This window comes from Pan troglodytes, chromosome 13 (genome assembly GCF_028858775.2).
Source record: "Pan troglodytes isolate AG18354 chromosome 13, NHGRI_mPanTro3-v2.0_pri, whole genome shotgun sequence".
In the NCBI taxonomy this organism is placed as follows: domain Eukaryota; kingdom Metazoa; phylum Chordata; class Mammalia; order Primates; family Hominidae; genus Pan; species Pan troglodytes.
In genome coordinates this window covers 32,513,464-32,541,249 of record NC_072411.2, presented here as the reverse complement: position 1 = coordinate 32,541,249, position 27,786 = coordinate 32,513,464, and the positions used below count along the sequence as shown (strand labels likewise).

Sequence of the window (27,786 nt, the reverse complement as noted above, 5' to 3'; positions counted from 1 at the left end):
AAGTAATTCACTAACACAAGTCTTACCTGGATTGCTGTTTTCAGAAGAGATTTTTAACATCTGTTTTTCTTTGTAGTTAGAAAGTAACTGGCAAATTCTATGTGTAAAAATGTAATAAACCAAATTACTATTTTAATACTGATATAAAACATACTTACCAAATGTAAAATTCTTAAGCATATTTCAAACAATATCAGAATATCAGAACCCAACAGTATTACCCCGTCCACTTATGAGTACATTCTACAAACTTCTCTTTAAGCTTCTAATTAAAGAAGAAAAAAATGTAACGTGAAATACTCATAAATCAAGGGCACTGTGACCCAGTAAATTAGCTCGCATTAACCTGATATAATAGAAAGTGTCCCAACTCTGCATAAGTCCTAGCTCCATAATGAACAGCTATTTGTTCTTGGACAACTTGCTTCTCTTAGGCTCAATGTCTTCTTCAACAAAGTGAGGACTTTGCTGCCTTATTTCACTAGGTTGTTATAAAGATTTAACAAGATAACATTTTTTAAAAGCTGAGAGAAATAGTAAAGCAATGGAATAATCTGTTCCTAAACTTTATGACTGAAATTATCTTGGAATCCCAAATAAAACCCAATGCGTATTTTGTTCATAGGTTCTAATATGCAAATGTTGCAGTTTTCAGAAAATATTATTAAGTCCTAATTTTGCTTCTTAGTTGTCCTACTCCTTATGGCTTATAATTCAGTGCATCTCAACTATGTGATAGTTTGTAACTAAATTTATTCATAAATATCGCATTAAAGTAGATAATGTGATTGTCCACTGTTACGGAGTTGATCAATCACGCCAAGGTCAGAAAAACCAATGGATGTTAAGACCTGACTTGGACCAACGATCCTTCTCTACAGACTCAAACTCTCAGCCAGTAGATGTCTGTTAGGATAATGCTTTATATTGATGTTCAATTCCAGCTGACATGGGAGACCAAAAGTCTACTTTTATTTTTTTTTAGTTTCCACAGAGAAGTAGTAAGCTGATATTCTGTCATTTTCGACATACATACTAACAATATATTTTGCACCGAACATGTTATTCAGGTCTAAGTCATCTCATAGACCATCTTACATGACTATTTTTGCAGCACAAATCACAATTTCAATATTTTTGTGGCACCCATTTTGCTTTGATTCACACTATTTCCTTAGAGCTAGTCAGCAAATAGTCAAATGACCTTCCAGTGACTGCACAAAATATGGAATGCTTCAAAGATTTGTGCTGCCCCCTTATGCAGAAGCCATGCTAACTTTCTCCGTATTGTTCCAATTTTAGAATATGTGCCGCCAAAGCAAGCACAAAGCCCTACTTTTACACATGCCTAGTGATGAGTCATGGACAAGGCTTGGCTCTGTTAAGTCCAACTAACCTACTTGAGATTCTGAGAATTCTCTTCAAAGGCTTCCTGTGAGCTAGAATTTGAAAATATTTTAAAATCTTGAGCTAGAGATGGAAGTAGCTTCAATGATTTTCATTATCATGTAAATCAGATCACTCAAGGGGCCAACCACAGCTGGGAGCCACTGCTCAGGGGAAGGTTCATATGGGACTTTCTACTGCCCAAGGTTCTATACAGGATATAAAGGTGCCTCACAGTACAGATCTGGTAGCAAAGAGGAAACAAACACTGATCCCTTTCTGCCACATTATTTGAACCCCTCTCACCCTTTAGAACAAGCCCACCTAATATCTGCTAGAGAAAAGACCAACAACAGCCTCAAAGGATCTCTTACCATGAAGGTCTCAGCTAATTCCTGGCTAAGATGTGGGTTCCACATTAGGTTCTGAATATGTGGGGAAGGGTCAATTTGCTCACTTTGTGTGCGGATAAAGTCAGGATGCCCAGCGGCCAGAGCAGGGGCCTGGTGCTCTGGGAACAATGGCATATAAGCATAGGTATGGGAACTAAAAAACATGAAAGTCACTGTATGAATCACCATGAAGACTTGAGGGATCTGAATCTACCAATTCATCTTAAGACAGCAGGACCAGTTTGAGTGGCAACAATGCAGCAACAGAATCAATGGAAACAACAGAATGATTGCAATGTCCTTTTTTTTCCTCCTCCTTCTGACTTGATAAAAGGGACTGTCTTCCTTGGATTTAGTGAACCCCTTCAGTTCTTGAAAAATTCAAGGAGTATGTAGGACATAGTGCCCAGAAGACAGTACAAGACTTTCTGCTAAACTGGACATTTCAAGACCCAAATAACTAATCAGAAAAATTAAAGATGTGACACTATTTTTTATCCCTGCATAGGTGTTATGCTTGGATCAAATGAACAATGCTGGGATCTCTAAGGATAAAGGTCTTAAAAGTCCTGAGATAAAGAATCCTGCACCCATTGGTACTTCTAACTTGTCTTGCTTTTTGTCTGATTTCTGGCTGATGCAGGGGACTAACTCACTGCCACTAGAAAACTACCTGAACCAAACTATGACATCTCACCTGATATGTAAGATGCAACTGTTATAATTATTTTAAACCTCAATTTAGCATTAACTAGCCTTTTAATGTAAACACTTACACATGATGATGACTAGAAACAGCATACTCTCTGGCCATCTGTCCAGATAGATCTTGAGAAGATACATCAACATTTTGCTCAAGTAGAGGGCTGACTATACTTGCTGATCCACAACATACAGCAAGTATGAGAGCAGTTCTAAAATGACAGAGATAGGAACTGTAATAAAGTTATTTTTAAAGCTAATTTGATATACTTTACCAATTTAACACCTTGCCTGTCCGTGCAGAATCAAACATTTACATGCAATAAAAGACATAAGCATCTTGAGGGCTCAAGTGTTCATCTTTCTAAAATACCACAAAGGTTAAAAGAAAGGGACAAAAAAAAGCCTCTCATCTCAGTGGGGTATTGCATAGCAGAAGCTACTAATTTAACGTCCTTTGATGGGCAAGAAACAATGTTAGGGCCACTTATCTGAAGTGGACAAAGATTAAAGTGAAGATTTTGTCACAGCTTCCCTAGACTGATATGCTGTAATAGAAAATCAGCTAGGGGGTAAGAGAAATAAGAGCTCTCTGCATGCTCAAAGCAGTATTAATAATGGTAAGAATAGTAGTCACAGGAGTTTCAGTTAATGGTGCCAATAACCATGTGCTAGGCACTGAATTAAATGCCACATGTATCTTTCTTACTTATGCACAGCCAACTTTGAAGGATATATTCTCCTACTTTTCATATATGACAACATATTTGGTGGTAAATAACGTCCCCAAGGTCACACACCTAGCAAGTAAGAAAGTTAGGAATTAACCCAGTCTTGTGTGAATCCAAAGCCTAGCTCTTTTCTCTTTATCACCCACCTACGGCTTGCCTTCATTAAAGGAAAAGTGTATCCACTTAAAACTATCTTCACTCCCTCTCTCCATACCAATTAAAAATAAAAATAAAAAATACACTAGAAATAAAAAAGGAAAAAAGCTGTTGAACCCACAGTATGTGGGAACAGCAATTAATTGTCATGTAGGGATAAGCTAACATTAATATTCTTCAAAGAAAGCAACTTAAAGCAGAGTCATCGAAAAGACAAAAGGATTTTCAACCCCTATTTATGTTTAATACAGCATATTTAGTGGAAAAGCATGTAAGACACAGAGGTTAAAAACTATTAGAAAGGGTTAAGAAGTGGATAGGAGGAGCCAAGATGGCCGAATAGGAACAGCTCCGGTCTACAGCTCCCAGCGTGAGCGACGCAGAAGACGGGTGATTTCTGCATTTCCATCTGAGGTACCGGGTTCATCTCACTAGGGAGTGCCAGACAGTGGGCACAGGCCAGTGGGTGCGCGCACCGTGCGCGAGCCGAAGCAGGGCAAGGCATTGCCTCACCTGGGAAGCGCAAGGGGTCAGGGAGTTCCCTTTCTGAGTGAAAGAAAGGGGTGACGGACGCACCTGGAAAATCGGGTCACTCCCACCCGAATATTGCGCTTTTCAGATGGGCTTAAAAAACGGCGCACCAGGAGACTATATCCCACACCTGGCTCGGAGGGTCCTACGCCCACGGAATCTCGCTGATTGCTAGCACAGCAGTCTGAGATCAAACTGCAAGGTGGCAGCGAGGCTGGGGGAGGGGCGCCCGCCATTGCCCAGGCTTGCTTAGGTAAACAAAGCAACTGGGTGGAACCCACCAGAGTGCAAGGAGGCCTCCCTGCCTCTGTAGGCTCCACCTCTGGGGGCAGGGCACAGACAAACAAAAAGACAGCAGTAACCTCTGCAGACTTAAATGTCCCTGTCTGACAGCTTTGAAGAGAGCAGTGGTTCTCCCAGCATGCAGCTGGAGATCTGAGAACGGGCAGACTGCCTCCTCAAGTGGGTCCCTGACCCCTGACCCCCGAGCAGCCTAACTGGGAGGCACCCCCCAGCAGGGGCACACTGACACCTCACATGGCAGGGTATTCCAACAGACCTGCAGCTGAGGGTCCTGTCTGTTAGAAGGGAAACTAACAAACAGAAAGGACATCCACACCGAAAACCCATCTGTACATCACCATCATCAAAGACCAAAAGTAGATAAAACCACAAAGATGGGGAAAAAACAGAACAGAAAAACTGGAAATTCTACAACGCAGAGCGCCTCTCCTCCTCCAAAGGAACGCAGTTCCTCACCAGCAACGGAACAAAGCTGAATGGAGAATGATTTTGACGAGCTGAGAGAAGAAGGGTTCAGACGATCAAATTACTCTGAGCTACGGGAGGACATTCAAACCAAAGGCAAAGAAGTTGAAAACTTTGAAAAAAATTTAGAAGAATGTATAACTAGAATAACCAATACAGAGAAGTGCTTAAAGGAGCTGATGGAGCTGAAAACCAAGGCTCGAGAACTACGTGAAGAATGCAGAAGCCTCAGGAGCCGATGTGATCAACTGGAAGAAAGAGTATCAGCGATGGAAGATGAAATGAATGAAATGAAGTGAGAAGGGAAGTTTAGAGAAAAAAGAATAAAAAGAAATGAGCAAAGCCTCCAAGAAATATGGGACTATGTGAAAAGACCAAATCTACGTCTGATTGGTGTACCTGAAAGTGATGCGGAGAATGGAACCAAGTTGGAAAACACTCTGCAGGATATTATCCAGGAGAACTTCCCCAATCTAGCAAGGCAGGCCAACGTTCAGATTCAGGAAATACAGAGAACGCCACAAAGATACTCCTCGAGAAGAGCAACTCCAAGACACATAATTGTCAGATTCACCAAAGTTGAAATGAAGGAAAAAATGTTAAGGGCAGCCAGAGAGAAAGGTCGGGTTACCCTCAAAGGGAAGCCCATCAGACTAACAGCGGATCTCTTGGCAGAAACCCTACAAGCCAGAAGAGAGTGGGGGCCAACATTCAACATTCTTAAAGAAAAGAATTTTCAACCCAGAATTTCATATCCAGCCAAACTAATCTTCATAAGTGAAGGAGAAATAAAATACTTTACAGACAAGCAAATGCTGAGAGATTTTGTCACCACCAGGCCTGCCCTAAAAGAGCTCCTGAAGGAAGTGCTAAACATGGAAAGGAACAACCGGTACCAGCTGCTGCAAAATCATGCCAAAATGTAAAGACCATCGAGACTAGGAAGAAACTGCATCAACTAACGAGCAAAATCACCAGCTAACATCATAAAGACAGGATCAAATTCACATATAACAATATTAACTTTAAATGTAAATGGAATAAATGCTCCAATTAAAAGACACAGGCTGGCAAGTTGGATAAAGAGTCAAGACCCATCAGTGTGCTGTATTCAGGAAACCCATCTCACGTGTAGAGACACACATAGGCTCAAAATAAAAGGATGGAGGAAGATCTACCAAGCAAATGGAAAACAAAAAAAGGCAGGGGTTGCAATCCTAGTCTCTGATAAAACAGACTTTAAACCAACAAAGATCAAAAGAGACAAAGAAGGCCATTACATAATGGTAAAGGGATCAATTCAACAAGAGGAGCTAACTATCCTAAATATATATGCACCCAATACAGGAGCACCCAGATTCATAAAGCAAGTCCTGAGTGACCTACAAAGAGACTTAGACTCCCACACATTAATAATGGGAGACTTTAACACCCCACTGTCAACATTAGACAGATCAACAAGACAGAAAGTCAACAAGGATACCTAGGAATTGAACTCAGCTCTGCACCAAGCAGACCTAATAGACATCTACAGAACTCTCCATCCCAAATCAACAGAATATACATTTTTTTCAGCACCACACCACACCTATTCCAAAATTGACCACATAGTTGGAAGTAAAGCTCTCCTCAGCAAATGTAAAAGAACAGAAATTATAACAAACTATCTCTCAGACCACAGTGCAATCAAACTAGAACTCAGGATTAAGAATCTCACTCAAAGCCGCTCAACTACATGGAAACTGAACAACCTGCTCCTGAATGACTACTGGGTACATAACGAAATGAAGGCAGAAATAAAGATGTTCTTTGAAACCAACGAGAACAAAGACACAACATACCAGAATCTCTGGGACGCATTCAAAGCAGTGTGTAGAGGGAAATTTATAGCACTAAATGCCCACAAGAGAAAGCAGGAAAGATCCAAAATTGACACCCTAACATCACAATTAAATGAACTAGAAAAGCAAGAGCAAACACATTCAAAAGCTAGCAGAAGGCAAGAAATAACTAAAATCAGAGCACAACTGAAGGAAATAGAGACACAAAAAACCCTTCAAAAAATCAATGAATCCAGGAGCTGGTTTTTTGAAAGGATCAACAAAATTGATAGACCACTAGCAAGACTAATAAAGAAAAAAACAGAGAAGAATCAAATAGACACAATAAAAAATGATAAAGGGGATATCACCACCGATCCCACAGAAATACAAACTACCATCAGAGAATACTACAAACACCTCTATGCAAACAAACTAGAAAATCTAGAAGAAATGGATACATTCCTCGACATATACACTCTCCCAAGACTAAACCAGGAAGAAGTTGAATCTCTGAATAGACCAATAACAGGCTCTGAAATTGTGGTAATAATCAATAGTTTACCAACCAAAAAGAGTCCAGGACCAGATGGATTCACAGCCAAATTCTACCAGAGGTACAAGGAGGAACTGGTACCATTCCTTCTGAAACTATTCCAATCAATAGAAAAAGAGGGAATCCTCCCTAACTCATTTTATGAGGCCAACATCATTCTGATACCAAAGCTGGGCAGAGAAACAACCAAAAAAGAGAATTTTAGACCAATATCCTTGATGAACATTGATGAAAAAATCCTCAATAAAATACTGGCAAACCGAATCCAGCAGCACATCAAAAAGCTTATCCACCATGATCAAGTGGGCTTCATCCCTGGGATGCAAGGCTGGTTCAATATATGCAAATCAATAAATGTAATCCAGCATATAAACAGAACCAAAGACAAAAACCACATGATTGTCTCAATAGATGCAGAAAAAGCCTTTGACAAAATTCAACAACACTTTATGCTAAAAACTCTCAATAAATTAGGTATTGATGGGACGTATTTCAAAATAATAAGAGCTATCTATGACAAACCCACAGCCAATATCATACTGAATGGGCAAAAACTGGAAGCATTCCCTTTGAAAACTGGCACAAGACAGGGATGCCCTCTCTCACCGCTCCTATTCAACATAGTGTTGGAAGTTCTCGCCAGGGCAATCAGGCAGGAGAAGGAAATAAAGGGTATTCAATTAGGAAAAGAGGAAGTCAAATTGTCCCTGTTTGCAGACGACATGATTGTTTATCTAGAAAACCCCAACGTCTCAGCCCAAAATCTCCTTAAGCTGATAAGCAACTTCAGCAAAATCTCAGGATACAAAATCAATGTACAAAAATCACAAGCATTCTTATACACCAACAACAGACAAACAGAGAGCCAAATCATGAGTGAATTCCCATTGACAATTGCTTCAAAGAGAATAAAATACCTAGGAATCCAACTTACAAGGGATGTGAAGGACCTCTTCAAGGAGAACTACAAACCACTGCTCAAGGAAATAAAAGAGGATACAAACAAATGGAAGAACATTCCATGCTCATGGGTAGGAAGAATCAATATCGTGAAAATGGCCATACTGCCCAAGGTAATTTACAGATTCAATGCCATCCCCATCAAGCTACCAATGACTATCTTCACAGAATTGGAAAAAACTACTTTAAAGTTCATATGTAACCAAAAAAGAGCCCACATCGCCAAGTCAATCCTAAGCCAAAAGAACAAAGCTGGAGGCATCACACTACCTGACTTCAAACTATACTACAAGGCTACAGTAACCAAAACAGCTTGGTACTGGTACCAAAACAGAGATATAGATCAATGGAACAGAACAGAGCCCTCAGAAATAACGCCGCATACCTACAACTATCTGATCTTTGACAAACCTGAGAAAAACAAGCAATGGGGAAAGGATTCCCTATTTAATAAATGGTGCTGGGAAAACTGGCTAGCCATATGTAGAAAGCTGAAACTGGATCCCTTCCTTACACCTTATACAAAAATCAATTCAAGATGGATTAAAGATTTAAACGTTAGACCTAAAACCATAAAAACCCTAGAAGAAAACCTAGGCATTACCATTCAGGACATAGGCGTGGGTAAGGACTTCATGTCCAAAACACCAAAAGCAATGGCAACAAAAGACAAAATTGACAAATGGGATCTAATTAAACTAAAGAGCTTCTGCACAGCAAAAGAAACTACCATCAGAGTGAACAGGCAACCTACAACATGGGAGAAAATTTTCACAACCTACTCATCTGACAAAGGGCTAATATCCAGAATCTACAATGAACTCAAACAAATTTACAAGAAAAAAACAAACAACCCCATCAAAAAGTGGGCGAAGGACATGAACAGACACTTCTCAAAAGAAGACATTTATGCAGCCAAAAAACACATGAAAAAATGCTCATCATCACTGGCCATCAGAGAAATGCAAATCAAAACCACTATGAGATAGCATCTCACACCAGTTAGAATGGCAATCATTAGAAAGTCAGGAAACAACAGGTACTGGAGAGGATGTGGAGAAATAGGAACACTTTTACACTGTTGGTGGGACCGTAAACTAGTTCAACCATTGTGGAAGTCAGTGTGGCGATTCCTCAGGGATCTAGAACTAGAAATACCATTTGACCCAGCCATCCCATTACTGGGTATATACCCAAATGACTATAAATCATGCTGCTATAAAGACACATGCACACGTATGTTTATTGCGGCATTATTCACAATAGCAAAGACTTGGAACCAACCCAAATGTCCAACAATGATAGACTGGATTAAGAGAATGTGGCACATATACACCATGGAATACTTTGCAGCCATAAAAAATGATGAGTTCATGTCCTTTGTAGGGACATGGATGAAATTGGAAACCATCATTCTCAGTAAACTATCTCAAGAACAAAAAACCAAACACCGCATATTCTCACTCATAGGTGGGAATTGAACAATGAGATCACATGGACACAGGAAGGGGAATATCACACTCTGGGGACTGTGGTGGGGTGGGGGGAGGGGGGAGGGATAGCATTGGGAGATATACCTAATGCTAGATGATGAGTTAGTGGGTGCAGCGCACCAGCATGGCACATGTATACATATGTAACTAACCTGCACAATGTGCACATGTACCCTAAAACTTAAAAGTATAATAAAAAAAAAGAAAAAAAAAAGGGTTAAGAAGTTCAATACTGAGTCATAAAGTAAACTAAAAGTTAAAGTTCAAACTTCATTAAATTAATATGAAATCCCTTTAGCTAACGTAAGATCATGTAACCAAAAATGTCATATAACAAATAACATCAGTCAATATAATAAGAAGACAAATCCTATTAAAACTGTTCTTTATGTTGCCCAGTCCAAGTAATTGTTTTTCTACCTAACTGATTTGTGTTGATACTGATCACTATATCCCAGTAAGTATACATTAATCTTATTAATTTATGACTTGAGTGACTGCTATCCATCTAGAACACACAGATTAAAAGAAAGAACTATACCTTCCATATCTATCCAGTGCATTTAAATTTGCTTTTTTCTTGATTAAAAATTTCACCACTTGCTGTTTTTGCTCATGTACACCAAGTAGCAGTGGTGTGAGGCCATGCTGTAAAACAATATAAAGCAAAAACCTATGTAATTCAAAAAAGTACATATTCCTCAACTGAAGTGGAAACTTTATATAAGATCTTATGGACTTACATGCATAGAAAGTAAATAAAATGTAGTCGCTTCCTTCTCACTCTTCTGTGCTTTCCCACACGCTGCTCCTTCCCTTGGAATCACCCCTTCTCTGCCTCACCACAGTACCTCTAATCATCTCAAAAACTCACTTTAAACATTTACTGCTTCCAAGGCTCTTTGCTTCTAACTCAGCATTTGGCATGGTGTTATTGGATGATAATATTTTTCCCATCTAAACAAAGAGCTCCTTGAGGGCAGGGGCTGTATCTTTTGTCTCTATATCCTCAACCCGAAGACAAATTGTGTATAAAGCAAGAATCTGCATGTAAAGTATTTCTTTAGTTTCCTGTTTTACCAAAAGTTCAACCTCCAACATGCAACAAAAATTGCTATTAAAACTCATACTGCCCTTTTGAAAAAATTTTCCAACATTTACTTATTTAAAATCTATTTGTATTTAATTTTCGCAGATTGTTAACTAAATCATCAGTTCATAGGACTACTGAAACTAAATTAACAGAATTCCTATCTGTATTCTTAATAACTCCATGGTTTTTAGTGTTTAAAACTGCCATTCTGATTATGCCAAAGCTCTACATACTTAAGAGACACACTGGATAGTCCATAATACAGCGTCAATTGACAAAAAACGGTTTAGAATTTGATACAATTCTAATTGAGAAAACTCTGCTCTTAACGACTTACTGACCTAAGCACTTGAATGACTGAACAAAGAGACACAAAATCCTGAGAGGACCATCCTCTACTTATTGTAAGACTACTCACAGCAAATTTCTAAAGACCTTCTGAATGGCAGTGAATAACTGATGGTAGGAAGGAAAAGATATTATTCTGTAAGCTGATGCATACTACCAATAATATTCATTTTAATGTCTCAACCACAGAGATAAAAGTCAGACTAGGCCAGGAATGGTGGCTCACACCTGTAATCCTAGCATTTGGGGAGGCTGAGGTGGGTGAATCGCTTGAGCCCAGGAGTTCAAGACCAGCCTGAGAAACATGGCAAAACCTCATCTCCACTAAAAAAAAAACAACTGAGATTGGAGGACCATCTGAGCTTGGGGAGGTCGAGGCTGCAGTGAGCTGTGATCACACCACTGCACTCCAGCCTGGGAAACAGAGTGAGACCCCATCTCAAAAAAAAAAAAAAAAAAAAAAAAAAGTCAGATTAATGTTATTGGAAAGGAAAGATTTAAAGAAATAAGCACATATCCAACTCCAACTCTTGTAGAGATACCTTAAGTTTCTGAGACATAAGAATTTACATATTACATTTATGTATTCAGTGGCTCTTAAGCAGGAGTGTTTCCAGATTTTGAGAAAATTGTTGTTGCTGTTGTTGTTAGAGACAGGGTCTCATTATGTTGACCAGGCTAGACTCGAATTCCTGAGCTCAAGCAATCCTCCCAACTCAGCCTCCCTAGCAGCTGGGACTACAGCCATGCGTCACCATGCCTGGCTTCAAGGAAACATTTTCAAATATACATATCCAGGCTTTATTTGACTTACTGTATCAAAATATTCAGAAAAAGCCTAGACTTGTTGATTATTTAAACATTTTCCTCAGGTTACTGGGATGCACAATTCTAGCTGAAAGCTAGTGCAACAGACAATTATTTCAGTCTCATTTCTCACCCACATGACCAATTCCCTTTCTCATTTGAAGATTTGGCCAAAAAGAGTAAAGAGTAGGAGAGAGACCCATTTGCTGAAAACACCACATGATTTTCCCCAGTAAGAGAAGAACAGGGTCTAGTCAACTCAAAATCCAACTTGATCTTGTTACTTATTTATCTTCTACCTTCCCTTCCAGACACTCTAGATTTGAAAGCAGAGCTGAGACTCTAATTGATCATTTCTACCAGAATAGGATACTAAGTCAGTTAATTACTTGATATTCCCTCTGCTCAAGGGTTTCCCCTTACATTACCACCTATTCACTGTCTATCTGGTTCCTCAGAGGCCTCCTAAAATTGATCTCTATTCAGTTTACAACCCACTAACTCCTCTCCCAAACTGAAAAGTGTCATTCTCTAAAATTGAAGAGAACCTTGTCTCACCATACAAAGGAAACAAATCAATCAACAACAACAACAACACACACACACACACAACTTCTTCATGGTCTTTTCCCTTTATTACCTAATTTCCAAATTGGCCTTGATATTTCTGATTGCTCTCTTTTTCCCTTTCCACTTCTGCCTCATGAGCAATCAGAAATATCTTAAGCCTTGCCACTGACAGGCGCATCACCTCGTATCTATTACTGCTTTTTAGGAACTTGCCAAAGGAGCAGGATCTCTATTCACTGAAACATGTTTAACTTTTCTTGGAGTTTTCATGTAAAACCTATTTCAGGGCAAATTTTGCCATTTTACATTCATTAGGGGGAAAAAATCCTAGGAGGGAAAAATTGAAAAATAGTAAGTATTATCTTTTACAAATTCAGGGTTTTCAACAAAAGTATTTACCAGAAGTGCATTTAAAAAAAAAAACTGTACCCTCTAATGCTTCTTTGAAAATAACAATATTTAAAATAAAGTCTTAGATAATTAGGTCATTTCAAAATATTTTCATTCAGGTTATGCTTGAGCTTCCAAATACGGAAGACTGGCCCTTACACACGTCAACGTTAAAATGAATGCATTTCAGTATTTTGAAGATAAAATTAGTAGATCTATACCTTGTTTTTTGATTCGATATCAGCACCGTATAAGAGCAGTGCTTTGGCCATTAATTTATCTTCATTGTAGATAGCGTAGTGTAGAGTGGTATTTCCATACTCATCTGGAATATTTGGATCAGTGCCACGTTCCAGCAACATTAACGCACATTCATCTTCCTGGCATTGTACGGCCTGTCAGTATTAGACCAAAAACAAATTACAAATCCTAGGAATTCAAAATAACATTCCACAGCTTTCACCAACTAGTTATATTTAAAGGAGAAAACTCATTTTTATGCTATGTATTGAAATCAAACCCACCTCACACTGATATAGTTGGCTACTGCATACCTTTATCAGAGCTGTCCTCTTTTTGTTGTCAAGGACATTAAGTTGACATCGTCTGTCCAGCAGGAGTTTTACTACTTCTGAATTCCCATTGGCAGAGGCCAGATGTAGGGCAGTCCTGTGAGAGTGACAAGACTTTTTAGGAAATTGTAGTGCACTAGCTACAGCCACATTAATGATTCATGTAGTTGCAAACACTGAATAGCCTGCTATTACTCTGCCTTCAAAACAAACATTTAACTTTCCCATGAAAAAAGCACACTATTTATTATCTCTCATTGCTCGCTGTATTAATGAAAGAGCAGCCTATATGAATACAAAGAGCATAGCCCTTGGATGACATTCAACTTGGGCTGGAATCCTACTTGAAGCTCTGTCACTTCCTAACTGTTGCTTAGCCTTTTGGGGTCTCAGTTTCCTCATCAACAAAATAGGAATGAGAATAGTAGCTTTCTCACAGCAAACCACCGTAATGCTTAAATGAGACTCTGCACAAAAGATATAGAATAGTTCCTAACACAAATAAAAGCTGAATAATTGTTAGATATTATAATTTTTACTGATACCACTAAAGACAACATTTGAATTGAGATGATACAATTATACCTACACTTTGAGGTGCGTTTTAAATATTACAGCTAACATTGTATTTTAGTGATTCTAAGATGATCATTGTCTCCATGTTGTCTCCACTGAAATACCACTTACAATTCATGATTTACTATAATTGGCGGCATTTAAATAATTCTCTTATTGAGGCATAAAATAATGGGGCATCATACAATCCCTGGTGCCTTACATTAAGTAGAATATGTTATAACAGGTCTGGGGCGGTTCCAGTCAGATGACCAGCATTTAGATAAATTTTAGTTCTTAAAAGAACCATGGAATAAGAAAGCTGAGGTGAAAACAAAAATAAATTTCTAAAATAAACCAATTCTTACTTTGGTTTTCAATAAACTTTAAGCCAAAGAAAACTTGGAATTCAAATGAATAGCATGGGCTCATTTTTTTCAATACTTAGATTTATACAATATATCTACATCAGATATTTCCAATCATTCATATTAGGATTTAAGACTGTTATAAATGTTCTCTTTTTAAAATGGATTTATGAAACTATTTGTGGAGCTTTTTTCAACTTTTACATTCAGGGGTACATGTGCCGGATGTGCAGGTTTGTTACATAGGTAAACGTGCACCAAGGGGGGTGGTTGTACAGATTATTTCATTACCCAGGTGTTAAGCCCAGTACCCGTTCGTTCTATTTCCTGCTTCCTTCCCTCTTCCCACCCTCCACCCTCTGATAGGCCCCAGTGTGTGTTGCTTCCCTCTAGGTAACTGTGTGTTCTCATCATTTAGCTCCCACCTGTAAGTGAGAACATGCAGTATTTGGTTTTCTCTTCCTATGTTAGTTTGCTAAGGATAATGGCTTTCAACACCATCCATGTCCCTGCAAAGCACATGCTCTCGTTCCTTCTTTTATGGCTGCATAGTATTCCATGCTGTTTATGTACCACATTTTAGTTCTTAAAACAACTAAAACAGTCTTTATCCAAGACTTGTAAATTTTCAAAAGGGCAGTTAAGGGGTGTCTTTTACTATTTTCTACCTTCAGAAATGCTTCTGTTTGAAAGGAGGGAGGAAAAGCTTCAATTGAGATTAAGTCCTAATGCCCCAATTTTAAATCTCTCAGCTTGCTCAAGCCCAGCAGGTAAACATGAAGTTTTCAAAGATGGAAGGATCCTGAGAGATAGTAGAATATGCCTGCCACATAACAGGTGTCTGGCTTATGTTTGATGACTAAATGGATTGAAAGAATGGATGAACACAGCTTGGGAGTTCAGTATTTTTAAAGAAAACTCCTGTAGAGTAGGGCAATACATTTCCAATAGTAATAGTCATTTATATTTGCTATTTTAATTTTCATAAATATATAACTCAACTGAAATAATTCATACTTTTTACGTTAATCTATATATAATGAAAAGATAATTATGTAATAAAATGTATATATAATAAAATCTACAGGAACAGGTAAACACGACCTCTCTACTTCTGAAGAGGGTAAAAGTTCACGGAAGATAGCCAACCACAGAAAGAAAAATAAATAATAGAATGTGAGAAATTATTCGCATCTATGCAAGAAGCATATTCCTTCTCTTCCCAAGGATTATTGCATTACTAATGAACCTTAACTAAAACCTCAGATGTTCATTGCAAAAATCACAGATAAGAGAAAGGGAAAAACTTCACTTACAAATTCCCAGAAACAAGTTTGATTGTATTTTCTACAGATTTTCAGCTAACACGAGCAGATTCTGTTCGTGTATATGTGTAACAAACTGACTTTTTTCTCACTTGTTATAGCAAAGTACATCTTTGCACGTCGACATATCTCTGTATCTACTGACACCCTCAATAGTTACATATTATTCCATCCTATGGATGCACTGAAATTTGTTCAAGAAATCTTTATATGGGTTCTTCTAAATACACTATTTTAATCAATACTAAGAAAAACAGACATCTATTTGGTAAAGATATTTCAGTATAATGGAATTGATGAGTAAAAAGCGTAACATTTTAAAAATGTGGTTCTTACCACTAAAGTGTCTGTTTGAAAAACTGTAGCAATTTAAACTTTAAACAACTACATAAGTACCACTGTTCTTCATCCTCACAAACTTTGTGGATAGAAAACAGTATTTCATTCCTTTTTGTTTTGTTTTGTTTTGAGATGGAGTCTCACTCTATCACCCAGGCTGGAATGTAGTGGCACGATCTCGGCTCGCTGCAACCTCCACCTCCCTGGTTCAAGCAATTCTCTTGCTTCAGCCTCCTGAGTAGCTGGGATTACAGGTGCGTGCCACCATGCCCAGCTAATTTTTTGTATTTTTAGTAGAGATGGGATTTCACCACACTGGCCAGGCTGGTCTCAAACTCCTGACTTCATGATCCACTTGCCTCAGCCTCCTAAAGTGCTGGGATAACAGGCGTAAGCCACTGCACCCAGCCTTTCATTCCTCTTCTAACTTAGATAGAAAACAGTATTTCATTCCTCTTCTAACTTATATTCCTTCTTCTACCAGGAACGCTATCTTTTCCTATGTGCATAGGTCACTGGTAGATATGCAAAAAAGTACTTTGCCCAATTTTAAAATGAGCTTATTTTATTATAACTGCATATATAGGCCAGGCACAGTGGCTCACGCCTGTAACCCCAGCACTTTGGGAGACCAAGGTGGGTGGATCACGAGGACAGGAGTTCAAGACCAGCCTGGCCAAGATGGTGAAACCCCATCTCTACTAAAAATACAAAACAATTAGCCAGGCATGGTGGCAGACACCTGTAATCCCAGCTATTCAGTAGGCTGAAGCAGAGAATTGCTTGAACCTAGGAGGCAGAGGCTGCAGTGAGCCAAGATCGCACCACTGCACTCCAGCCTGGGCAACACAATGAGACTCCATCAAAAAAAAAAGTAGATATATATACATATCTGCATATATAAATAGGCATTTGTGTTTTCTTCTGGTATGTTTCTCTTTCTGTATATTTAAAATTTTTAATCTATACTCTTATTTCTGTGACATAAAAATCTAGCTAGTTTTCTCCAAAAATGAATTATGAACAATCCATCTTTTTTAAATAATACAAAACATCACCATTATCAAGTGCTAAATTCTTACATATATTTGGGTATTTCTAAATTTCCTATTCTGTTCTATTCATTGATGTCTTTTCAGCTGTTAGTAAACAATTTGTGGAAATAAATAACATGCACATTTTGATATCTGGAAAAGCAAGCCTTTTTCCATTCTGTTACAAAAAATTAGTTTATCACAATAATAAAAGCATGTGTAATTTAAAAACGCTAAAACTTTGCTATTTTTATTTGGCTTAGGTAAAAGTGCTAAATAAAAAATGCTCACATCTTTTTGGTTTTTTTTTTTTTTTTTTTTTTGAGACGGAGTCTCGCTCTGTCTCCCAGGCTGGAGTGCAGTGGCACTATCTCAGCTCACTGCAAGCTCCATCTCCCGGGTTCATGCCATTCTCCTGCCTCAGCCTCCTGAGTAGCTGGGACTACAGGCACCTGCCACCGCGCCCGGCTAATTGTTTTTATATTTTTTAGTAGAGATGGGGTTTCACCGTGTTAGCCAGGATGGCCTTGATATCCTGTCCTCATGATCTGCCCGCCTAGGACTCCCAAAGTGCTGGCATTACAGGCGTGAGCCACCGCGCCCAGCCAAAAAGCTCACATCTTAAGAAAATTCAATCTTCCTATTCAAGCACAGGAACCATCTTCCCATTTCAGTTTCCTTCTAAGGTTCCTCAGTAAAGAACGTATTTACATAGTGTACATTGATATAAAATCCATACTGGATTTTATTTGAAGAATATTTAGCCCTGAAGTTGATGTGTTATGGGGCTTCATTCTTAGTTCTCAATATACACTTTTCTATAATGTATAGAACATTGTTTTACAATCTGTAGATTAAAAAAATCTGCTGCATCGATAATTTTGCGAGTTAAATCACTTTAAAACAGTCTATTAGTGTTCTACGAGGCAAATTATAACTTGATCGGCAATCAGCTAAAGTTTTGTTTTTGTGTTGCTGCTCATAAAGGGGCCTGTGCCCTGACCTCTCTGAGGTTTCCACATCCAGGGTGGTGTGAGGCCTGCGGAGGCGAAAAAGCCAGGTCCCCCTCCTCCCCCATCAGGACGGTATGTCCCCATCATCCCCCCAAGTCCCACCTCCTCCCAGCCCAGGCCTGGTTACCTCTTTTGCTTGTCCCTCTTGTTCACGTCAGTGTCCCTGAGCATGACGATCAGATCCTTTCTGGGGACTTTACCCCACCAGGCAGCTCTGTGGAGCTTGTCCAGATCTTCTCCATGGACGTGGTACCTGGGATCCATGAAGGCACTGTCATCGTAGTCTCCCCAAGCGCCCACTTTGCTCTTGCCACTCCTCCTGCAGCAGGGGAAGCAGTGGCGGCACCACTTGCACATCTTGCTCCCAAGCGTCTTCACAGAGGAGTCATTGTGGTCTCCAGAAGTGCCCACGTTGCTCTTCCCACTCCCCCTGCAGCTGGGGAAGCAGTGGCGGCACCACTTGCCCATCTTGCTCCTGAGTGTCTTCATAGCGGAGTCGTTGTGGTCTCCAGAAGTGCCCACGTTGCTCTTGCCGCTCCCCCTGCAGCAGGGGAAGCAGTGGCAGCACCACTTGCCCATCTTGCTCCTGAGACCAAATGGCTTCTTCACAGAAGAGGCAGCCGGCATTGAATCAACCTCAGCCACCATCTGCTTTTAACAGCCAGGAGAAACCAGTAGTAGCCAGCAGATCGTGTCTACCAACCAGTTTCACCAACTAGCAGGTAACTCCGGGTTTCCAATCTGTTTGAAAAGTCAATCCCAGCCAAAACCTGCCAACCCCAGCAGGGGATCCCAGCACAGCCCATCCCACCCCAGGAAAACCCACACCCACCCGGGGAAAGCCCACGCCCCCTGGGGGCGACCCCACGCCCACCCCAGGAAGGGCCAACCCTCCCCTCAAGAAAACACCCAGCCCACCCAAAGGAATGCCAAACCCAGCAGAGAAAAGGTCAAGTCCAGCAAAGGAACGCGAAAGAGGAAACGTCAATCCAAGCGACCAACGCCAAGCCAAGCAAAGAATGCAAAGCCAAGCCAAGCCGCTACAGGCCAGCCAAGCCGTTAACGCGCGTGCAGCATGCACGTGCAAGCCGTTACAGGGCAGCCAAGCCATTAGGCGCGTGCGGCGTGCGCGTGCAAGCCGTTACAGGCCAGTCTAACGGTTATGCGGGGGCGGCGTGCGCGTGCAAGCCGTTACAAGCCAGCCAAGCCGCTGCCGCGCGTGCGGCGTGCGCGTGAGGCGTGCGCGTGCGGCTTGCGCGTGCAGCGTGCACATCTCAGGGGGCGTCAGTGCACGTGGCACAGACACTGGCCGATGCGTGCAACCCGCGTGCTTAAGTCTTGGCGCCAGGAATGTCACTGACAGCCCTGTGTTCCCGGCAAACTTTGTGAGAGTCAGCTGAGCTTTCAGACCATTGAGAAGCCGCTGGTGAAAAAAAAAAAAGCCTCTTGAAGGAGGACTGGAGCTAAGCAGCTGGAACTTGAGGATGCTGACAGCCTCCCCTGAAGAAAGCCCCCAGGACACTCCTGGCAGTGCTGTTGTGCATGGCAGCAGCTGCAGCTGCAGCTCGGAGCTCGGGCTGGCGGAGCTGGCTGCAAATGGCCTCAAAATCACGGAGCACAAGACGCCCACTAAGCCCAGCGCCTGCCTGAGGTGCCTTCGACACCTGCTCCTCTTTGCTCCGCACCCACAACAGAACACGAGGCCATCAGCGAGGGGGCATTTGGGGCCACAGGATTGCAGCCAGCTCCTGCCCTGGTGCCCCCTGCCCAGTGTCCAAGCCAGGGCCAACAGCTGTGGGGCTTCTGGCCTAGGGGGCTCTGCTCCACTGGCATGCAATAGGGTCAAGGTGCAGACCGCTGTGTCCAGGCTGGCATGAGGGGGCTTGGAGGAGCACCTACCACTCTGATGGGAAGATGCAGAAAGGCAACCCCATGTTCAGATCCTGGGAACAGGACACTGAGCCTCCCTGGTGCTGGCCTCTGAGCTGGACCAGGGCAAGTAGCACCTCGACCCTCCTACCGGGACCCTCCTGCTTCAAAGCTTTACGCAGCCAGGCTCCAGGCTGCTCCACCCAAACCACAGATGCTTTGGTGTGGGAGGAAAAATGGATTCTGAGCCTGGACACCAACCTACTCTTACCAAAAGAAGTAGAGGGGAAGCCAATCACAAGTGCAAAAAAAAAAAAAAAAAAAAAAAGTACTATTTTGTAACTGAAGTCTTATGCAGGGTTAAGCTACCTTGCTTGATACTAAAAAGAGGAGCTTGATACTAAAGCTCCTCTTGCTTGATACTAAATTAAATTTTGAATGAAACAAAAAGAAGACACACACACTAAATGTCCTTGTCCCTCTGTGATCCCCTGAGCCAGGAAGCAAGGGGAAGCCTGGCCTCCTGGACTCTCTCCCCAGCTGGGGGCTGAGTAGTTTCCTCCAGGGTCACAGGGAGCAGCTGGGCTCAGTGGGGCCAGGCTGCCCTTCTCCTACATGGGTGTCCTCAAACCTTCCATTGCCCCACACAGAGTGCCATGATCCGGGTTCAAATCCCAGCTCCGGCACTCGCCACCTGTGTTACCTGGCAAATGCTTTACCCCCCAGGCACTTGCTGTCTGTGTCCTTCCTGACAGGAGGGATGGGAGCTGGTGGCCCTGGCATGAAGCACTGTTAACAGTCAAACACAAGCAGGAGCAGGCAGACACCTGGGTGGGGGACTGCCCTGCTGGGGGTGCTCACCAAAGAGCACCTACCCATCTGCCCACGTGGCCTTGCATGTCTCAACACTTATCAGGCACCTGACTACAGGAAATCCCTGAACAAAACCCTGAGCTGCCCTGGGGAATGTGACCAGGGTGATGGACCAGGAAGGACAGTCTGGGGTGCTTGGCATGAGTAAGGATAGGCTGGGGAAATGCCAACCTCTTCCACCAGCTTTGCATCCCAGGGCACCCTCAGTGGACAGAGAACCCAGAGATGCCACAAGGCTTGAGCTGCATCCTAACCATCCTGAGTTCCAGCCCAGCCATGGCCCCAGCCTGGGGGTACTTTGGGTGCTAAGTTGGGATGACGAGGGGCCAGGTGACACTCCTGTGTTCCAGAATCCGGTCAAGAAGGTGGTACCCTGTCACTGCCTGGCTCCATCTGGTCCCAGTGGAACAAGAAGGGCAGGAAGCCTCTAGCACCCACCCTCTGGGCCACCAACACCCAGGTCCACAGTGGGGCCACCTGAGTCAGCACCACCTGCCTCGGGGACCAGAGCATGAAGGCTCAGATACGAGGAGCATAGTGCAGCAGTGGATGCAGGTATGCAGGATGTGCTGTGCGGATCCAAGGAGCCCCTCTCTGGAGGCTTGGGCATAACCTCTCCATCTTATTGACACATAATATTTTACCTCTTTGTAAGGTACATACAAATACTTGTTACATGCATAAAATGTATATTCTGGTTACTTTGAATATTTACACATAATAATATTACTTAGCCACCACAGCCTGCTGTCAAACATTACAGCCTATTTCTTCTAACTGTAGGTTTGTACCCAATAGCCAACTTCTCTTCATTCTCCATTCCACATACCCAGTCTTCCTGGCCTCTGGTACTGCCATTGTATTCTCTGTATCCATGGGATCAAGTTTTTTTTAGCTCTTACGTGAGTGAGAACCCGCAGTATTTGTCCTTCTGTCTCTGAAAATGTTTCTGAAAATGACACGATTTCCTTATTTGTTATTCCAAATAGTATTTTACTGTGTCTATTTAGCACATCTTATCCACTCATCTGTTGATGAATACTTGGATTGATTCTGTGTCTTTGCTATTCTGAATAATGCTGTGATAAACACGAGCATGCAAGTTCCCCTTTGTTACACTGAACTCTTTCCTTTGGATAAATACCCCCCCAGTGAGATTGCTGGACCATAGACTAGTTCTATTTTTTCTGTTTTTAGAATTCTCTGTACTGGTTTCCATCATGCTTGTACTGAATTGCATTCCTACTGACAGTGTAGCAGAGTTTCCATTTCTCTTCATTCTCCCCAGCATCTGTTATTTTTTGTCTTTTTAATAATACCCATACTGAGGTGAGATAATATCCCACTGTGGTTTTGATTTGCATTTCCCTGATCAATGATGTTGAGCAGTTTCTCATATACATCTTAGCCATTTGTATGTCTCTATTCCTGTCCTTTGCCCATTTTTAATGGCATTGATTTTTTAACTTTTGAGGAGTCTGAGTTCCTTCTATACTCTGCACATTAGTTCCCTGTCAGGTGAGTAATTTGCAAATATTTTCTCCCACTCCAGGGGCTGTCTCTTCACTGTGTTGATTCTTTCGCTGTGCAGAAGTTATAGCCCACTCATCTATTTTTGCTTTTGGTGCCTGTGCTTTTGAGATTTCATCCATAAATTATCTGCCTAAGCTGATGTTCTGAAGAGTTTTCTCTATGTTTTTCTAGTAGTTTTATAGTTTCAGGTCTGACATTTAAGTCTTTTTTTCTTTTTTTTGAGACGGAGTCTGGCTCTGTCGCCAGACTGGAGTGCAGTGGCGCGATCTCAGCTCACTGCAACCTCCGCCTTCTGGGTTCAAGTGGTTCTCCTGCCTCCCAAGTAGCTGGGACTACAGGCGCCCACCACCGTGCATAGCTAATTTTTGTATTTTTAGTAGAGACGGGCCATGTTGGCCAGGATGGTCTTGATCTCTTGACCTCGTGATCCACCCACCTTGGCCTCCCAAAGTGTTGGGATTACAGGTATGAGCCACCGCACCCAGCCCTAAGTCTTTAATCTACCTTGAATTGGCTCCTATTTCCAACCTGAGACAGGGAAGAAGTTCACAATGACTTTGCTGAGATAGTAAGCTGACTGCATAGTTACTAAGGGGACATTTTTATATACTTCTTTCACAGGAACAAAGAAGCCAAGTCATTCCCTACCCGAATTAAATGTATGATTTTTAAAGAGGAAGCCTTGGGAATCTAACCCAATCTAACCATTACTCCAAATTATTTGGTAAACTGTGTCACTTTAGGTGGAGGAAGGTAAGAATTACGGGAAGTTGAATTCTTTAAAAATCCACAAAAATGTACTGTGCTTGGAGACAAACTTGTAAGTTATCGCGCCTTTACAATGATTTGATGTCAAAAATACCGTAATATATTACTACTTTTACTTGATCAGATTTTTAACTGATTAAAGATTTCATCTTAATCACTATTTTACAAAATAAATGCTCACTCTGAGCATATAGTTCTACAGCCAGTTTTTAGGAACTTGAAATTTTTATATAATTTCAAAAGTCACAAGAATAGTACCAAGAATCCTCCTCCTTCTCTTAACCAAGACTCACCAATTTCTAAAATTTGTAGAAATTTGCTCCATTTTGTCCCACTTACTTTGCCTGTTTACATACCTTTTTAAATGATTTCAGTGTAAACCATAGACATAATTACCCCAAAGTGTGCATTTCCTAAGGGTATTCTTTTACACAACTCTAGAATAATTATTAAAATCAGGAATTACTGTTATTATTTTTTGAGACAGGCTGTCACCCAGGCTGGAATGCAGTGGTGCAGTCTTGTCTAACTGCAGCCTCAACCTCCCAGGCTCAAGCAATTCTCCCACCTCAGCCTTCTGAGTAGCTGGGACTACAGGAGTGTGCTGCCATGACTGGCCAAGTTCTGTATTTTTCGTAGAGATGAGGGGTCTCACCATGTTGCCCAGGCTGGTCTCCACTCTTGGCCTCAAGCGATCCTCCTGACTCAGGCTCCCAAAAGTGCTAGGATTACAGGCCTGAGCCACCATACCTGGCCTGATCCCAGTTTTAGAAAAACTCTGTAACTAAATTTAGATGAAAATATATGAATATGTTTGGTGATTGCTTTCACATTTTCTAAACTGTGCTTTTTTATATCATTGAGAGTCTTCCATAAATGTACTTTGGTTTGAAGTATTTTCTTAAAGTCAGACATACTTAGCTGTGACCTGGAACAGTTCTTCTCACAGCATCTCCTCCCTGCAAACTGCAGGTCTTGAGGTCAGTGGCGCTTGACTCTAGGGACCCTATGTTCTTCCTTGGATCCAAGCCCTAACTCAGGGGATGGTGGCACCACCTCCTGCCCAACTCTCAGCTGCCTGCACTGCTGGTCATGGGTGAGAGGATGGCCTGCCCCAGATGAGTGTCAGTGTGTGTGTTAGTGTGCTTTTGCTGCATTTCTTGTGTCTTGCTTTTGTCATCTCTTTCTCTCTTTCCTCCCTGAGGCCTGCATAGGGCAGCTGTGCTACCCACCTCTGAATGTGGGGTGAGCTGTGGCCCAGGCCTGGATGCCTGCTGGGACCTCCCAGGAGTTGTGTGGAAGCAGACACCAGGCGGGCTCAGACACTCTAATGGGTACACTTGTGCCTTGTTCTGTCCCTGTCATTTGAGGCCATTTTGGCCAATGGGAAAGGAGACCCCTCTGGCAGAAAAAGGTCCACTTTGCCTCAGGCTGGGGTGGCAACTCTGCCTGCAGGTTGGACCCGTGGGTCTCATCGTGAACCCCCATGGGCGAGTGACACTGGGAAAAGTAGAGGACGTGTGGGTTCTGCCTGCTGTCTTTGCGTGTGGAGACAGGGTCCTGCCAACCAGTCTCCTGGAGGGGGCACTGCCTCCTGTGGGTGCCATGTGTGCCAGAATCCAAGCATGGGTGTGCACAGGGGCTGAGCCCACTCACAACCCAGGACAGAGTTGCTTGGCTGTTTTGGGGCTGGGAGATCTCGAAAATCCTACCAGACCCAGCATCATCAGTGGCTCTCCCACTCTCAATGCCTTGATCTTTCTGCTTTTTTGGCTGTCACATTGGCACATTTCTTGGTGCCACCAAAACAACTCAAAATAATCCTTTTCAGTCATGCCTGAATAACATAATTGGCTTCAGGTTTCCTGAAAACAGAGAAGGTGAAAATCCAGAAAAAAGGGCTACTTGTTTTTTTCCTCTGATGGTCCAGCCTGTCTTCAACCACAGGACTCCACGCTGACCTGGGGTCTGAGCCTCCTGGTTCAGTCACTGTCTAGCTTGGATCAAAACCATGAGCAACTGAAGCAGAATATGGAAGTGGAAAATGCTCTGGGTTGTCCCCATGTTGGGAAATTATTGTCCAACAAACAAGTAGCTATCCAAAGCACTGCAAGACAACCAGTGTGCCTCAGAGCTTGTCAGAGGAAGCGTTCAAGAGTGCTTTCTGTCTCATTCAGCAAGTCTCACTTCTTTTTTATGTTCTAAATCAGAACATAGAATCACGGGCCAGGCTTGCAAGAAGCAAACATTAACTTCTATCCACATGTACTTAGCCAGGGCTCATTTGAATGACCACATGTAGCAGCAAAGAGGCTGGAAAGGAGTGTAATGGTGTGACTAGTGGAAAGAGGAGACATGTTTGTTGTTCTTCACCCCATGTATACTAAGGATGTTTTTAGAAAAAAAAGAAAAACTTTTTTTTGCTCAAGCACAGTTTATGCAACAAAATGTGATTCAGAATCTAATTTCACAAAATAAATCCAGAGGAGAGACTTGAAGGAAAAGGGCAAAGATGTAACTCAATAAAGCCCATAACATCACAGAATACGGTGATGGTGATGGTTTCTAACCTTGAGAAAGTAAGTGGGTTCTTCAGTTTCTAAAATTTATTTATCAGTTCTTGAACCCAAGAAATCAAAATAGATCATAACAGAAAAAAATGATCTAACTTTCACCTAGACAAGTTAGAAAATGCAGAAGTAGCCTGGCAGAACTACAACCATCTGACCTTTGACAAAACCATAGAAATAAGAAATAAAGAAAAGGCTCACTATGCAACGAATGGCGCTCAGATAAATGACTAGCCATGTGCAGGAGAATTAACACCGCAGCCCTGCTTCTCATCATATGGAAAATTAACTCAAGATCAACCAAAGATTGAAACAGAAGACTTCAAATACAAAAGTCCTAACAGACAACCTATCAAACACCTTTCTCAACATAGGCTTTTGCAAACCACTTAGGCAATTTAGTACCCAAAAGAAATGCAAGAAAAAACAAAAAGTACAAGTCTGGCCGAAGAAACTACAGACCTGCTGGACAGCAAAGCAATTGCCAACACAGTAAACACAAAGCCTACATGATGGGAGAAAATGTTCCCAAACCAAGCATCTGACCAAGTTCTAAAGACAGAATCTAGAGGACCTTACCTAAATCAAGAAGCAGAAAAATAACACAAGTAAAAAATGGGCAAATGACACAAACACACTAGTCAAAACAAGACTTCAAAAAGACCAACAGACAGGAGAAAATGCTCAACATCCCTAATCATCAGAGATGAGGTACCAGTGCCATCACACACCAGTCAGAATGGCCATTTGTCCAAACACAAAACATATTTGTGTAGCAGTAGATAAAAGCAAACACAGCTACACTCTTGGGGTAATGCAAACTAGGTCTCAAACTGTGGAGAGCAGTTTCAAGATTTCTCAACAACAACAACAAAGAGGGAAAGGAAGCAGAGATACCCTTCGACCCAGCAATCCAACCCTGTGTATCCACCTAAGGGAAAAATACATGTGTCTATCAAAAAGACACAGACATTTGCATGTTCACGGGAGTGCTACTCACAGGAATAAAGATGTGGACCTGACCTAGATGCCCAACAACAGAAAATGAGATGTTTTTAAATGTGATACCTATACACCACAGAATACTAAGAAGCCACCAAGGAAAATCAAACACAGAAACAAAATCATGCCCACAGCATCAACACAGATAGAACTGCAGGCCACTCTGCTAAGCGAACTCAGGCAAGAACAGAAGACCAAAAACCTCAGGTTTTCACTTACAGGCAGAAACTCAACACTGAATACACACGAACGTAAAAATGAAATCAACAGATGCTGGGTACTACCAGACAGAAAAAGGAGGGAGACAGGAAGCCTTGGAGGAAGAATGATCCAACTGGTGCTGTGTTCACCGCCTGGGTGATGGGTACGCTAGGACCTCAAGCATACAAAGTCTGCTGTATAGCCATGTAGTGAAATGAACCTGCAGGCGTACACCCCTCGATCACAATAAAAGTAGCTATCATTTTAGAAAACCCAGTTTTGGAAATAGAAATAGAAAAAAAGGAAGAAAATCCAAAAAAAACACACAAAATGAAAGAAAAAGCCTACAGTGGCCCAATCCATCCATTAGTGGCATGAACACAGAAAGATAACCAAATGGACACAACGAAGGAGCCAAATAATCAGCCCACAATTATAAACACTGAATCCATAGGATTCTTGCTTTTCCCCCAAAAGCACAGCAAAGGCACAATGGTTGAAGAAACTGGGGGGTCACATGCCAAGGACTGAAATAAACCCTTCCCTTACACAAGACACAAAAAGCGACACAAAATCCACTGAACACTAAAGGGCAATTGTGAAACCAAAACCTCCAAGGAAAACACATAGGGTGCATGTCTAGTGTGGGAAAACTTGAACCTGTGCATCTAAGCCACAAACAGAAAACACATAGGAATCAAATACCCATAGACCATACAATGGCTTCGCCATCTCGCTTTTCTTCTCAAAGGGACACATAAATCACCGCTAAGAAAAGCTAATGTGACCATGTGAGACTAAGGACAACTTCAGAGCTTCACACAGCTTCAACACAGGACAGAAAACAGTGAACCCAACAGAAGACATCCCACAGACTGGGAGAAAATTATGGAAAACTGTGGATCTGGAAGGGCTTCTTATCTAATATATTCAAGAAACTAATGGTCCCAAGTGGACAAAAACACAAAAACCAATACGCATGCTAAAAATGCCCAAAAGACTGGCATAGGCATTTCTGAAAAAACCTGCAACAGACTCGCGGGTAATAGAAGTTTCTCCAC

The 27,786-nt window shown here is 41.7% G+C and overlaps 1 non-coding gene and 1 pseudogene across 1 annotated transcript; both read right to left on the bottom strand.

Annotated features, from left to right (window-relative positions):
* LOC744297 (POTE ankyrin domain family member G-like) overlaps nucleotides 1-27,786 on the bottom strand; it is a 91,581-nt pseudogene that overhangs the window by 22,870 nt on the left and 40,925 nt on the right.
* Nucleotides 1,220-1,326, bottom strand: LOC112208442 (U6 spliceosomal RNA). Its single transcript, XR_002942927.1, has one exon. It is a non-coding gene; the product is annotated as a U6 spliceosomal RNA (small nuclear RNA).